Genomic DNA, 15328 nt, shown 5'->3' with positions numbered 1-15328 from the left:
TGAAGGATGCTTTGTTGCGAAACAGGAAGCCGATTCTAGACTTAATTTTGTATTGGAGATGCTTAATGTGAGTCTGGAATAAGAGTTTACAGTCTAATCAGACACAGTATTTGAAGTTGTCCACATATTCTAAGTCATAACCGTCCAGAGTAGTGATGCTAGTCGGATGGGTGGGCAGGTGCGGGCAGCGATCGGTTGAAGAGCATGCATTTAGTTTTACTTGCATTTAAGAGCAGTTGGAGGCCACGGAAGGAGAGATGTATGGCATTGAAGCTCGTTTGGAGGTTTGTTAACACAGTGTCCAAAGAAGGGCCAGATGTATACAGAATGGTGTCGTCTGCGTAGAGGTGGATCAGAGACTCACCAGCAGCAAGAGCGACATCATTGATATATACAGAGAAAAGTGTCGGCCCGAGAATTGAACCCTGTGGCACCCCCATAGAGACTGCCAGAGGTCCGGAAAACAGGTCCTCCGATTTGACACACTGAACTCTATCAGAGAAGTAGTTGGTGAACTAGGTGAGGCAGTCATTTGAGAAACCAAGGCTATTGAGTCTGCCGATAAGAATACGTTGATTGACAGAGTCGAACGAAAGCCTTGTCCAGGTCGATGAAGACGGCTGCACAGTACTGTCTTTTATCGATGGCGGTTATGATATCGTTTAGATCCTTGAGCGTGGCTGAGGTGCACCCATGACCAGCTCGGAAACCAGATTGCATAGTGGAGAAGGTATGGTGGAATTTGAAATGGCCGGTGATCTGTTTGTTAACTTGGCTTTCGAAGATTTTAGAAAGGCAGGGCAGGATGGATATAGGTCTTTGAGTCTAGTTTGAGTCTAGAGTGTCTCCCCCTTTGAAGAGGGGGATGACCACGGCAGCTTTACAATCTTTGGGGATCTCAGACGATACAAAAGAGAGGTTGAACAGGCTGGTAATAGGGGTTGCAACAATTTTGGCAGATAATTTTAGAAAGAGAGGTTCCAGATTGTCTAGCCCAGCTGATTTGTAGGGATCCAGATTTTGCAGCTCTTTCAGAACATCAGCTGACTGGATTTGGGTGAAGGAGAAGCAGGGGGGGTCTTGGGCCAGTTGCTGCAGGGGGTGCTGAGATGTTGGCCGGGGTAGGGGTATCAAGGTGGAAAGTATGGCCAGCTGTAGAAAAATGCTTATTGAAATTCTCGACTATCGTGGATTTATCGGTGGTGACAGTGTCCCATAGACTTTACAGTGTCCCAAAACGTTTGTGAATTAGTGCTATAGGATGCAAATATCTGTTTGAAAAAGCTAGCCTTTGCTTTCCTAACTGACTGAGTATATTGGTTCCATACTTCCCTGAAAAGTTGCATATCGCGGGTACTATTCGATGCTAATGCAGAACGCCACAGGATGTTTTTGTGCTGGTCAAGGGCAGTCAAGTCTGGGGTGAACCAAGGGCTATATCTGTTCTTAGTTCTACATTTTTTGAAAGGGGCGTGCTTATTTAAGATGGCGAGGAAAGAACTTTTAAAGAGCAACCAGGCATCCTCTACTGACGGGATGAGGTCAATGTCCTTCCAGGATATCCGGGCCAGGTCGATTAGAAAGGCCTGCTCGCTGAAGTGTTTCATGGAGCGTTTGACAGTGATGAGGAGTGGTCGCTTGACCGCGGACCCATCACGCACGCATGCAATGAGGCAGTGATCGCTGAGATCCTAGTTGAAGACAGCAGAAGTGTATTTAGAGGGCAAGTTCGTTAGGCTGATATCTATGAGGGTGCCCGTGTTTACGGATTTGGGGTTGTACCCGGTAGGTTCATTGATCATTTGTGTGAGATTGAGGGCATCAAGCTTAGATTGTAGGATGGCCAGGGTGTTAAGCATGTGCCAGTTTAGGTCACCTAGCAGCACGAGCTCTGAAGATAGATGGGGGCAATCAAATCACATATGGTGTCCAGGACTCAGCTTGGGGCTGATGGGGGTCTATAACAAGCGGCAACGGTGAGAGACTTGTTTCTGGAAAGGTGGATTTTTAAAAGTAGAAGCTTGAATTGTTTGGGAACAGACCTTAATAGTATGACAGAACTCTGCAGGCTATCTCTGCAGTAGATTGCAACAATGGTAGAAGAGCTTTACCATTGAGGTACAGTGGAGCTCTCCAGGTCCATTGAATAGCTCTACCATTGAGGTAGAGTGGAGCTCTCCAGACGGGCAGGGAGAGAGGAGAGGTAGGCACTAGGACCTCTGAGCAGCCTAACGGGAGGGTGGGAGTATCTATGGGACTCCTCTGTAACTTTCAGAACAATTTTTCCCCAAAGAGAGTGGGAGGCTTTAAAAAGAGGACGTCGGATTGGGAGTTTGGGATAATTCTGACGGAGAGGACAGTGAGAAGTTGAATATATCACTCTTTGGTTCACTGAAGAAGGAGGAGAGAGGGAGAGAGGGACCAAGGGAGAGCATAGACGGAGGTAAGAGCACACGTAGTTTTCCTGTGCTGTTCATGGTGTCTCTGTGTGTGTGTGTGTGTGTGTGTGTGTGTGTGTGTGTGTGTGTGTGTGTGTGTGTGTGTGTGTGTGTGTGCGTGTAAAAATCATGTCTGTTTTGCCCATACCTGTCATTAAGTGAAATTTGATCCTTCGAGTTTTCATTTGTAGCAAACAGAAGCTAAATAGGAGGTCCCACGACAGTGCCAACCAGAGGTAACTAATCACTGTCTAAAGTACAGGAGAGTAAATAATAACAATAATAATAATAATTAGGAGAGTAAAATAATGTATTTCTATCTTTAGAACAGAGTTTTCTTGAACAGATGTAAACGTATATAGCTGGAACTGTGACAGACAGTGTTTTCAGAGGAATGGTTGAACAGATGTAAACGTATATAGTTGGAATTGTGACAGACAGGGCTTTCAGGTGAATGGTTGTACAGATGTAAACGTGTGTAGTTATTGTGATCCTGTTCTCTATGCTGTGACCCTGTGTTAGTTAAACAGTCTGTCTGTTACCTGTTAGAAAGAGGTGCGAGAGGGGGAAGGGAGGAGAGGAGAGGAGATGGATGGATGGGGGAGGGAGGGAGGTGGGAGAGTGGGGAGGGAGGAGAGAGAGGGGGGATAGAATAGGGAAAGGAGAGAGGGTAGGGGGAGGGAGGGGAGTTCGAACTTCAATGGGAGCAACCTCAGGTTACGCAAACTCTTTCTCTTTCTCTCACCCCTTTCTCTCTCCTCTCTTAAACTCAAAATTCAAGCTGCTTTATTGGCATGAAAAACATTGTGTCAATATTGCCAAAGTAACAATTTATAAAATAGACATCGTAATAAAATAATACATTATAATAATTATTTAAAAAAATAACTATGTAATAACAACAATAAAATGGTAACAGTCAATAGAAAAATGTAATACATTATGGGGACAATAAAAGCCTAAATAAGGAAAATGAACATGTTACTATAATGAACGCTAAAGTGAATGCTACCACCAGCAGCATTTATACCTGTAATATATCTATCTACCAGCTACTAAAACTATAACTCACAAACGGTCATCATCACCGTTATGTCAGTAATACAACTGTCATCATCATTACTACTACTTCTACCAACGCTATCATTAAACTACTACCATTACCATCAGCCCTACTACCCATACATACCACTATGATTTGGAGTGATAATAATAATAATAATAATAAAAATAACAAAAAAATTATATTAATAATAATAATAATAATAAATAATAATAATATTAATAATAATATTAATAAAAATATAATAATACTAAAAAAAAAAAATAATAATAATAATAATAATAATAAAATATATATATATTAATAATAATACTAATAAAAAAAATTATATTAAAAAAAGTACTAATTATAATATCAATAATAATAATAAATAAAATAATAATACAAATAATAATAATAAAAAATAATATTAAGAATAAAAATAATAATAATAATAATAATAATAATTACACTTACTTTTTAGTCATTTAGCACATGACTTCCCAAACTTGGTCCCCCAGCTGATTCAAATAATCAAACCTTGGTGAGTTGGTTATTTGAATCAGCTGTGTAGTGCTAGAACAAAACCCAAAATATACACCCAGGGTGGGCCCCAGGACGGCGTTTGAGAAACACCGATTTAGCAGACACTCTTATCCAGAGCAATTTACAAGAGCAATTATGATTAAGTGCCTTGTTCAAGGGCACATCGATAGATTTTTCACCTCGTCGGCTCAGGAATTCAACCAATATTAACAAGTAAGTTACTAATTACTATGCAGTAACCATGTATTTCTATGTCTGCTGGTTTGTATTCTCTGTTTAGATAGCCATTTAGTCGGCTTTGAGATTTTGTTTAGTTTTTCCAATGTTGTAAATATGAGTCATTTGATTGGTTCATGATTTTGTTTATTTGAATTCTTTCTTTTGAATCAGTGCTGGTGTCAGCTTGGTTGGTGAGGTCCAACACCAGCTGACTGAGAAGGCTCATTTCTGGGCTCAGCTCTTGGGTTTGAAGTGATTTAGATTAGAGACTTTGGACTTGAATTTACAGTGCCTTCGGAAAGTATTCAGACCTTGATTTTTTTCCACATTTTGAAGCCTTATTCTAAAATGTATTAAATCGTTTTTTTCCTTCATCAATCTACACACAATACCCCATAATGACATCACAATAACCCATAATGACATCATGACATCACAATACCCCATAATGACATCACAATACCCCATAATGACATCACAATACCCCATAATGACATCACAATACCCCATAATGACAAAGCAAAAACAGGTTATTAGAAATGTTTACTAATTTATAAAAAATAAAAAACTGAAATATCACATTTACATAAGTATTCAGGCCTTTTACTCAGTACTTTGTTGAAGCATCTTTGGCAGCGATTACGTCCTTGAGTCTTCTTGGGTATGACGCTATAAGCTTGGCACACCTGTATTTGGGGAGTTTCTCCCATTCTTCTCTGCAGATCCTCTCAAGCTCTGTCAGGTTGGATGGGGAGCGTTGCTGCACAGCTATTTTCAGGTCTCTCCAGAGATGTTCGATCGGGTTCAAGTCCAGGCTCTGGCTGGGCCACTCAAGGACATTCAGAGACTTGTCCTGAAGCCACTCCTAAATTGTCTTGGCTGTGTGCTTAGGGTCGTTGTCCTATTAGAAGGTGAACCTTCGCCCCAGACTGACGTCCTGAGCACTCTGGAGAAGGTTTTCATCAAGGATATCTCTGTACTTTGCTACGTTTATCTTTCCCTCAATCCTGACTAGTCTCCCAGTCCCTGCCACTGAAAAAAAGCACTAGTAAGCCAGTGACTTAGGGTCAGAGGTAGAGAATCTCAGTGGAGAGAGGGGAGCTGGCCAGGCAGAGACAGCAAGGGCGTTTCGTTGTTCCAGTGCCTTTCCGTTCACCTTCACACCCCTGGGCCAGACTACACTCAATCATAGGACCTACTGAAGAGATGAGTCTTCAGTAAAGGTTGAGACAGAGTCTGCGTCTCTCACATGGATAGACAGACTATTCCATAAAAATTTAGCAATATAAGAGAAATCCCTGCCTCCAGCTGTTTGCTTAGAAATTCTAAGGACAATAAGGAGGTCTGCATCTTGTGACCATAGCGTACGTGTAGGTATGTACAGCAGGACCAAATAGGCAAGATAGGTAAGAGCAAACCCATGTAATGCTTTGTTAGTTAGCAATACAATCTTGAAATCAGCCCTAAACTTAGCCTTAACAGGAAGATAATGTAGAGAGGCTAGCACTGGAGTAAAAGTATACTTTTTTGTGGTTCTAGTCAAGATTCTACCAGCCGTGTTTAACACTAAGTGTACTTAGTGCTTTATCCGGGTAGCCGGAGAGTAGAGCATTGCACTAGTCTAACATAGAAGTGACAAAAACATGGATTAGCTTTTCTGCATTATTGACAGAAAGTTTCAGATTTTTTTGCAATGTTACGAATATGGAAAAAAAGCTGTCCTTCAAATATTCTTGATATGTTCGCCTAAAGAGTGATCAGGGTCCAGAGTAACGCCAAGGTCCTTCAGTTTTATTTGAGACGACTGTACAACCATCAAGATACATGTTCAGATCCAACAGCAGATCCCTTTATTTCTTGGGACTTAGAACCTGCCTCTGTTTTATCTGAGTTTAAAAGTAAAACATTTGCCACCATCCACTTCCTTATGTCTGAAACACAGGCTTCCAGAGAAGACAATATTGGGGCTTTACCATGTGTCATCGAAATGTACAGCTGTGTGTCGTCCACATAGCAGTGAAAGTTAACATTGTGTGTTCCTAATGACATCACCAAGAGGTACAATATATAGTGGTCCTAAAACGGAACCTTGAGGAATACCGACACTTACAATTGATGTGTCACAGGACAAACCATCCACAGAGACGAACTGATATATTTCTGACAGAGAAGATCTAAACCAGGACAGAACGTGTCCATGTAGACCAATTAGGGATGGTGTCAAAAGCAGCACTAAGGGCTAGGAGCACGAGGACAGATGCAGAGACTTGGTTTGATGCTATTTAAAGGTAATTTACCACCTTCACAAGTGCAGTCTCAGTGCTATGATGGGGTCTAAAACCAGACTGAAGTGTTTCTTATACAATATTTGTCTTCAGGAAGGAAGTGAGCTTTTAAAAATAACAAATTGAGAGAAATGGGAGATTCGACATTGGCCGATAGTTTTTGACATTTTCTGGGTCAAGGTTTGGCTTTTTCAAGAGAGGCTTTATTACTGCCACTTTTAGTGCATTTGGTACACATCTGGAGGATAGGGAGAAGTTTATTATTTATTATGTTCATCATAGGAGGGCCAAGCACAGGAAGTAGCTCTTTCTGTAGTTTAGTTGGAATAGGTTCCAGAATGCAGCTGGAAGGTTTAGAGGCCATGACTATTTTCATAAATGTGTCGAGAGATAAAGGATTACAAATCTTGAGCAGTTCTGTGCAGACTCAGGACAACTGAGCTTTGGAGAAAATTTCAGGTTAAAAGAGGAGTCCGTAATTTAATTTTTAATGATCATGATCTTTTCGGCGAAGTTTATGAATTCATCACTGCTGAAGTAAAAGCCATCCTCTCTTGGGGCTGCTTTTTTGTTAGCTTTGTGAAAGTATCAAAAATAAATGTAGGATTGTTCTCATTCTCCTCAAAATAGGATGATCGAGCAGCAGTGAGGGCTCTTCGATATTGCACAGTCCAAGCTAGTCGGGAGTCTTCCAGTTTGGTGGAGTGCCATTTCCGTTACATTTTTCTGTAAGTTTACTTGTTTTTGGGGGTGCGACTGCATCTAGGGTATTACACATGGTTAAATTTAGTTCCTCAGTTAGGTGGTTAACCGATTGTTGTACTCTGACGTCATTGGGTAAGTGCACGGAGTCTGGGAGGGCATCTAGGAATCTTTGGGCTGTCCAATAATTTTTTGCATGGCTTTTGATTAACCTTGGTTTGGGTCTGAGCAGATTATTTGTTGCGATTGCAAACGTAATAAAATGGTGGTCCGATGGTCAAGGATTATGAGGAAAAACATTAAGATCCACAACATTTATTCCATGGGACAAAACTAGGTCCAGAGTATGACTGTGGCAGTGAGTAGGTCCGGAGACATGTTGGACAAAACCCAAATCAAATCAAATCAAATTTATTTATATAGCCCTTCGTACATCAGCTGATATCTCAAAGTGCTGTACAGAAACCCAGCCTAAAACCCCAAACAGCAAGCAATGCATGTGAAAGAAGCACGGTGGCTAGGAAAAACTCCCTAGGAAAAACTCCCTAGAAAGGCCAAAAATCGAGGAAGAAACCTAGAGAGGAACCAGGCTATGAGGGGTGGCCAGTCCTCTTCTGGCTGTGCAGGGTGGATATTATAACAGAACATGGTCAAGATGTTAAAATGTTCATAAATGACCAGCATGGTCAAATAATAATAATCATAGTAGTTGTCGAGGGTGCAACAAGCACGTCCGGTGAACAGGTCAGGGTTCCATAGCCGCAGGCAGAACAGTTGAAACTGGAGCAGCAGCACGGCCAGGTGGACTGGGGACAGCAAGGAGTCATCATACCAGGTAGTCCTGAGGCATGGTCCTAGGGCTCAGGTCCTCCGAGAGAAAGACAGAAAGAGAGAAAGAGAGAATTAGAGAGAGCATATTTAAATTCACACAGCACACCGGATAAGACAAGAGAAATACTCCAGATGTAACAGACTGACCCTAGCCCCCGACACATAAACTACTGCAGCATAAATACTGGAGGCTGAGACAGGAGGGATCAGAAGACACTGTGGCCCCATCCGATGATACCCCGGACAGGGCCAAACAGGCAGGATATAACCCCACCCACTTTGCCAAAGCACAGCCCCCACACCACTAGAGGGATGTCTCCAACCACCAACTTACCGTCCTAAGACAAGGCCGAGTATAGCCCACAACGATCTCCGCCATGGCACAACCCAAGGGGGGGCGCCAACCCAGACAGGAAGACCACGTCAGTGACTCAACCCACTCAAGTGACGCACCCCTCCCATGGACGGCATGGAAGAACACCAGTAAGCCAGTGACTCAGCCCCTGTAAAAGGGTTAGAGGCAGAGAATCCCAGTGGAAAGAGGGGAACCGGCAAGGCAGAGACAGCAAGGGTGGTTCGTTGCTCCAGCCTTTCCGTTCACCTTCACACTCCTGGGCCAGACTATACTTAATCATAGGACCTACTGAAGAGATAAGTCTTCAGTAAAGACTTAAAGGTTGAGACTGCATCTCTCACATTGGTAGGCAGACCATTCCATAAAAATGGAGCTCTATAGGAGAAAGCCCTACCTCCAGCCATTGAGTCAATGATGGCTCCGAAAGCCTTTTGGAGTGGGTCTGTGGACTTTTCCATGTGAATATTAAAGTCACCAAAAATGTGAATATTATCTGCTATGACTACAAGGTCCGATAGGAATTCAGGGAACTCAGTGAGGAATGCTGTATATGGCCCAGGAGGCCTGTAAACAGTAGCTATAAAAATGGATTGAGAAGGCTGCATAGATTTCATGACTAGAAGCTCAAAAGACAAAAACGATTTATTTTATTTTTTAATATAAATTGGCTATCGTAAATGTTAGCAACACCTCCGCCTTTGCGGGATGCACGGGGGATATGGTCACTAGTGTAACCAAGAGGTGAGGCCTCATTTAACACAGTAAATTCATCAGGCTTAAGCCATGTTTCAGTCAGGCCAATCACATCAAGATTATGATCAGTGATTAGTTAATTGACTATAACTGCCTTGGAAGTGAGGGATCTAACATTAAGTAGCCCTATTTTGAGATGTGAGGTATCACAATCTCTTTCAATAATGGCAGGAATGGAGGAGGTCTTTAGTCCAGTGACATTGCTAGGGCGAACACCGCCATGTTTAGTTTTGACCGAGCTAGATTGAGGCATAGACATGGTCTCAATGGGGATAGCTGAGCTGACTACACTGACTGTGCTAGTGGCAGACTCCACTATGCTGGCAGCCTGGCTAACAGCCTGCTGCCTGGCCTGCACCCTATCTCATTGTGGAGCTAGAGGAGTTAGAGCCCTGTCTATGTTCGTAGATAAGATGAGAGCACCCCTCCAGCTAGGATGGAGTCCGTCACTCCTCAGCAGTCCAGGCTTGGTCCTGTTTGTGTGTGAGTCCCAAAAAGAGGTACAATTATCTACAAATTCTATCTTTTGGGAGGGGCAGAAAATAGTTTTCAACCAGCGATTGAGTTGTGAGATTCTGCTGTAGAGCTCATCACTCCCCCTAACTGGTAGGGGGCCAGAGACAATTACTCGATGCCGACACATCTTTCTAGCTGATTTACACGCTGAAGCTATGTTGCGCTTGGTGACCTCGGACTGATCCCATCCTAACGTCGTTGGTGTCAATGTGGATAACAATATCTCTATACTCTCTACACTCACCAGTTTTAGCTATAGCCAGCACACTCTTCAGATTAGCCTTAACGTTGGTAGCCCTGCCCCCTGGTAAACAGTGTATGATCGCTGGATGATTCGTTTTAAGTCTAATACTGCGGGTAATGGAGTCGCCAATGACTAGGGTTTTCAATTTGTCAGAGCTAATGGTGGGAAGCTTCGGCCTCTCAGACCCCGTAACGGGAGGAGTAGAGACCAGAGAAGGCTCGGCCTCTGACTCCGACTCGCTGCATAATGGAAAGAAACGGTTGAAACTTTCAATCGGCTGAATGAGCGACACCGGTTGAGCATTCCTACAGCGTTTCCTTCCAGAAGCCATGAGAAAATTGTCCGGCTGCAGGGGAGGGGGGGGTTACATTATTACATTATTACGCTGTTTCATCTACACTTCAATAGCCTAACGATTGCATCTGAGATGGGCTTTTTTTTTGCAACACGGCTATCCTCACCATAAGGCCATCGTTCTCCTGTATATTATGAGAACAGCGATTGCAATTAGATGGCATAGTGTTAATATAACTACTCAGCTTTTTCGGAGATCCTGTAGAACAATATTTTACCAAGAGAGTTTTTATCTATATTTTTCTATTTACCACCACAAACCAATGCTGCCACTAAGATCACACTCAATGATCTGTATAAACCCATAAGCTCATCCGGAGGCGGGGCTCTTAGTGATCTTAAATTAGTTTTACCTCATTTCTACCAGCATGTTAATAAATGTGCAACCAGAGGATTACCACCATTACTCCACACAGAGAGATATGAAAGATTTGGCAAATCTGACCATAACTCTATCCTCTTGATTGTTGCTTACAAGTACTAAAGGAGAAAGTACCAGTGACTCGCTCAATACGGAAGTGGTCAGATGAAGCAGATGCTAAACTACAGGACTGTTTTGCTGCACAGACTAGAATATGTTCCGGGATTCATCCGATGGCATTGAGGAGTACACCACCTCAGTCACTGGCTTCATCAATAAGTGCATCGACAATGTAGTCCCCACAGTGACTGTATGTACATACCCCAACCAGAAGCAATGGATTACAGGCAACATCCGACTGAGCTAAATGGTAGAGCTGCCGCTTTCAATGAGTGTGACTCTAACCCAGACGCTTATGAGAAATCCTGCTATGCCCTCTGACAAACCATCAAGCAGGCAAAGCGTCAATAAAAGACTAAGAGCGAATCCTACTACACCGGCTCCAACACTCTACAGATGTGGCAGAGCATGCAAACTGTTATTGACTACAGAGGGAAGCACAGCCGCGATCTCCCCAGTGACACGAGCCTACCAGATGAGCTAAATTCCTTCTATGCTCACTTCTAGGCAAGCAACACTGAAGCATGCATAAGAGCACCAGCTGTTCCGGATGACTGTGTGATCATGCTCTCCGTAGCCGATGTGAGTAAGACCTTTAAAACAGGTCAACATTCACAAGGCCACAGGGCCTGACGGATTACTAGGACACGTACCCAGAGCATGCGCTGACCACCTATCCCTGCCTCGGTCTGTAATACTAACTTGTTACAAGCAGACCACCATAGTCCCTGTGCCCAAGAACACCAAGCTAACCTGCCTAAATGACTATCGCCCCATAGCACTCACATCTATAGCAATGAAAGGCTGGTCCTGGCTAACATCAACACCATCATCCCAGACACCCTGGACCCACTCCAATTTGCATACGACCCCAACAGATCAACAGATGACGTAATCTCTATTGCACTCCACACTGCCCTCACCCACCTGGACAAAAATTACACCAATGTTTCCGCCACTGCAGGTGACGGCAGAGACTGGGGACTGGCAAGGGGGTCTGGAGGACTTGCTTGACTTTAACACTCCGAGCCTGGGGGAGTTTGAGGGGGTGGGAGGTAAAGCCCTATACAAAATCTGCATTAAGGTGAGGAACATTAGGAGCAACATTTTTATTTATTTTATTTTATTCCACCTTTATTTAACCAAGTAGGCAAGTTGAGAACAAGTCCTTTATTTAACCAGGTAGGCAAGTTGAGAACAAGTTCTCATTTACAATTGTGACCTGGCCAAGATAAAGCAAAGCAGTTCGACAACATACAACAACACAGAGTTACACATGGAGTAAAGCAAACATACAGTCAATAATATAGTAGAAAAATAAGTCTATATACAATGTGAGCAAATGAGGTGAGATAAGGGAGGTAAAGGCAAAAAAAGGCCATGGTGGCAAAGTAAATACAATATAGTAAGTAAAACACTGGAATGGTAGATTTGTAGTGGAAGAAAGTGCAAAGTAGAAATAGAAATAATGGGGTGCAACATACTCCCAGTAAAAAAAAGGTCAGGTGGAGAGATCTACAGGGAGCCACTAACAGCTTGTTGGGTCGACCCAGGAGTCAGACAAGGCTGTCCTTTCTGTGTCATGAGTGATGACTGAAACTGTGCATCCTTTCTTCCCCCTTATTTTACCAGGTAAGTTGACTGAGAACACGTTCTCATTTACAGCAACGACCTGGGGAATAGTTACAGGGGAGAGGAGGATGAAGGTGTGGCAGGGCAGCCTAGTGGTTAGAGCATTGGACTAGTAACCAAAAGATTGCAAGATAGAATCCCCCGAGCTGACAAGGTACAAATCTGTCGTTCTGCCCCTAAACAAGGCAGTTAACCCACTGTTCCTAGGCTGTCATTGTCAATAAGAATTTGTTCTTAACTGACTTGCCTAGTTAAATAAAGGTCAAATAAAAAAAACTGAATGAGTTAATTGGAAGCTTGGGATGATTAGGTGACAATGATGGTATGAGGGCCAGATTGGGAATTTAGCCAGGACATCAGGGTTAACACCCCTACTATTACGATAAGTGACATGGGATCTTTAGTGACCACAGAGAGTCAGGTCATCTGTTTAACATCCTAGCCGAAAGACAGCACCCTACACAGGTGTCACAAACCGGCTCGAAGTCCGTAACAAAAAAGGAGACAATGTGGAGATTGGGAATAACAGAAATGTATTTATTAACTGAAGTAACCTATATACAATAAACAATGGTGTGTGTAGTCAGTAGTGTCAGTGAGTGGTTGCCTGTATAGATGTGATAATGAGGGGTGCTGAAAGGTGCCAAAACAAACAAACAAAATGGCCACAAAAATGCCACAACCAAAATCCAACAGTGTGTCTGCATGGAGAGAGTCTCCCCCAATGAATGGGGAAGAGGTGTATTTATCCCGGGTCACACCCGAGCCCAGGTGTGTCCCATTTCGCTGACGACCCACCTAGCTCCGCCCACCGTCATCCTATTAAGGAAAACAAGAACAAAAAGAAAGAATTCAGCAGACACAGTACATCATTCCCAATCACTACCCTGGGGGATTGGGATATTTTAGACCAGAGGAAAGAGTGCCTCCTACTGGGCCTCCAACACCACATCCAGCAGCATCTGGTCTCCCATTCAGGGACCAACCAGGACCAACCCTGCTTAGCTTCAGAAGCAAGCCAGCAGTGGGATGCAGGGTGCTATGCTGCTGGTTAATGCCATTAATGTCTCTGTTGAAATGACTGTGTGAGAGGTTAGGGGTGGGAGCTTAATGTTGGGGTGTTTATAATGGGGTACAGGTATTTCGAATAAGGAAAAGACCAAATGTGTGTTGTTGGATTTTTCTGCTTGGTAAAAGTTGTCTATTTGGCTAACAAGGAGGAACAAGGGTCAAAGGTGGAGGGGAGATAACAGACCCTTTACTAGTATTTAATGGGACGGTCTCTGCGCACCTTGGGGTGGAATTTGAGATCTGTGGGAAAGAAAGTGTGGAGATGTTTAAGGAGATATGGTATGATAGCAGGGGAATATTCTGTATAGCAGGAGGAAGACGGATTGGATATAATGTACAGTGGTAGAAGTGGTGAGATTTTGGTTATTTTAATGTGTGATGATGTTTTGTATCGTGGGGTAGAGGGTAAGGTGAGTATGCAGCTCAGTAGATTTGTTTATTAAATGAGGATGTATCATTAAAGACAAAAAGTCATTTTCTCTCTGTCTCTGTCTCTACTACTCTCTGTCTCTCTCTCTTTCTCTCTCTGTGTCTCTCTCTCTATCTTTATCTCCTCACATTACACAACCATCAGAGTCCCAACCTTTACAATGTGTGTCTGAATTCATGACCATGTTAGTAGGGTGGGGTGTGCGTGCGTGCTAAACACGGACCTAATGCCTGCCCAACCTCCAACCAGGGAATTCCTCACACGCTTCTGACAGGACAGGAATGTTACCGCCATGAACATGTACACACACACACACACAAATAACACACACACACACACAAATAACAAAGTCACTCTCCGCTGTCATCAACATGTTTTCCCAGAGATTGCAGTAATTATTGCCATGTTACACAGTGCCATCCGGTTTGTCACCAAAGCCCCCATATACCACCCACCACTGCGACCTGTATGCTCTCGTTGTCTGGTCCTCGCTACATATTCGTCGCCAAACCCACTGGCTCCAGGTCATCTACAAGTCTCTGCTAGGTAAAGCTCCGACTTGTCTCAGCTCACTGGTCATCATAGCAACACCCACCTGTAACACGCGCTCCAGCAGGTATATTTCACGGGTCATCCCCAAAGCCAACACCTCCTTTTGCCGCCTTTCCTTCCAGTTCTCTGCTGACTGGAATGAACTGCAAAAATCACTGAAGTCGGAAACTTTAATCTCCCTCACTAACTTCAAGCATTGGCTGTCAGAGCAGCTTACCGATCGCTGCAGTTGTACACAGCCCATCTGTAAATAGCCCATCCAACCAACTACCTACCTCATCCCCATATTTGTTTTTGTTTTTTTTCTGCTCTTTTGCACACCAGTATTTCTACTTGCACATCCTCATCTATCACTACAGTGTTATTTGCTAAATTGTAATTACTTCGCCACTATTGGGCTATTTATTGCCTTACCTCCTTACTTCATTTTCACACACTGTATATAGATTTTTCTACTGTGTTATTGACTGTACGTTTGTTTATGTGTAACTCTGTGTTGTTGTTTTTGTCTCAATGCTTTGCTTTATCTTGGCCAGGTCGCAGTTGTAAATGAGAACTTGTTCTCAACTGGCCTACCTGGTTAAATAAAGGTGAAATAAATAAAGAAGTTTGATTGTGTTGACATTCTCAGCCTTAGTTGTCTATTTTGTTTTCAAAATATTAAGTCACTGAATCTGAAGCAGTGCATCCGTACTGTATGTACTGGAATTTTAAGTAAAATAAAATCTACAGTATTTTTAAAACCTCTTATAAAATTAGTTTTGTAGCATAAACTGGGATTTTGATATTTCTGACTGATATTATGATTGTCTGTTTGTTTCATATCTGCAAGGTAGTTAAAACACTATCAGTTCCACTTTAAGTTTATTACAACTCT

At 42.9% G+C, this 15328-nt stretch overlaps 1 protein-coding gene across 1 annotated transcript in view; it reads left to right on the top strand.

Annotated features, from left to right (window-relative positions):
• The first annotated feature begins 2294 nt into the window (after positions 1-2294).
• The window catches only part of LOC106566305 (nerve growth factor), a 178080-nt gene continuing 165046 nt past the window's right edge, over positions 2295-15328 (top strand). The window contains exon 1 of the mRNA XM_014134212.2: positions 2295-2443. The gene's annotated coding sequence lies outside the window, so the exon portion shown is untranslated. The remainder of the gene's footprint in view (positions 2444-15328) is intronic.

This window comes from Salmo salar, chromosome ssa13, assembly GCF_905237065.1.
Source record: "Salmo salar chromosome ssa13, Ssal_v3.1, whole genome shotgun sequence".
Taxonomy (NCBI): Eukaryota; Metazoa; Chordata; class Actinopteri; order Salmoniformes; family Salmonidae; genus Salmo; species Salmo salar.
This window is presented reverse-complemented; position numbering and strand designations above follow the sequence as displayed.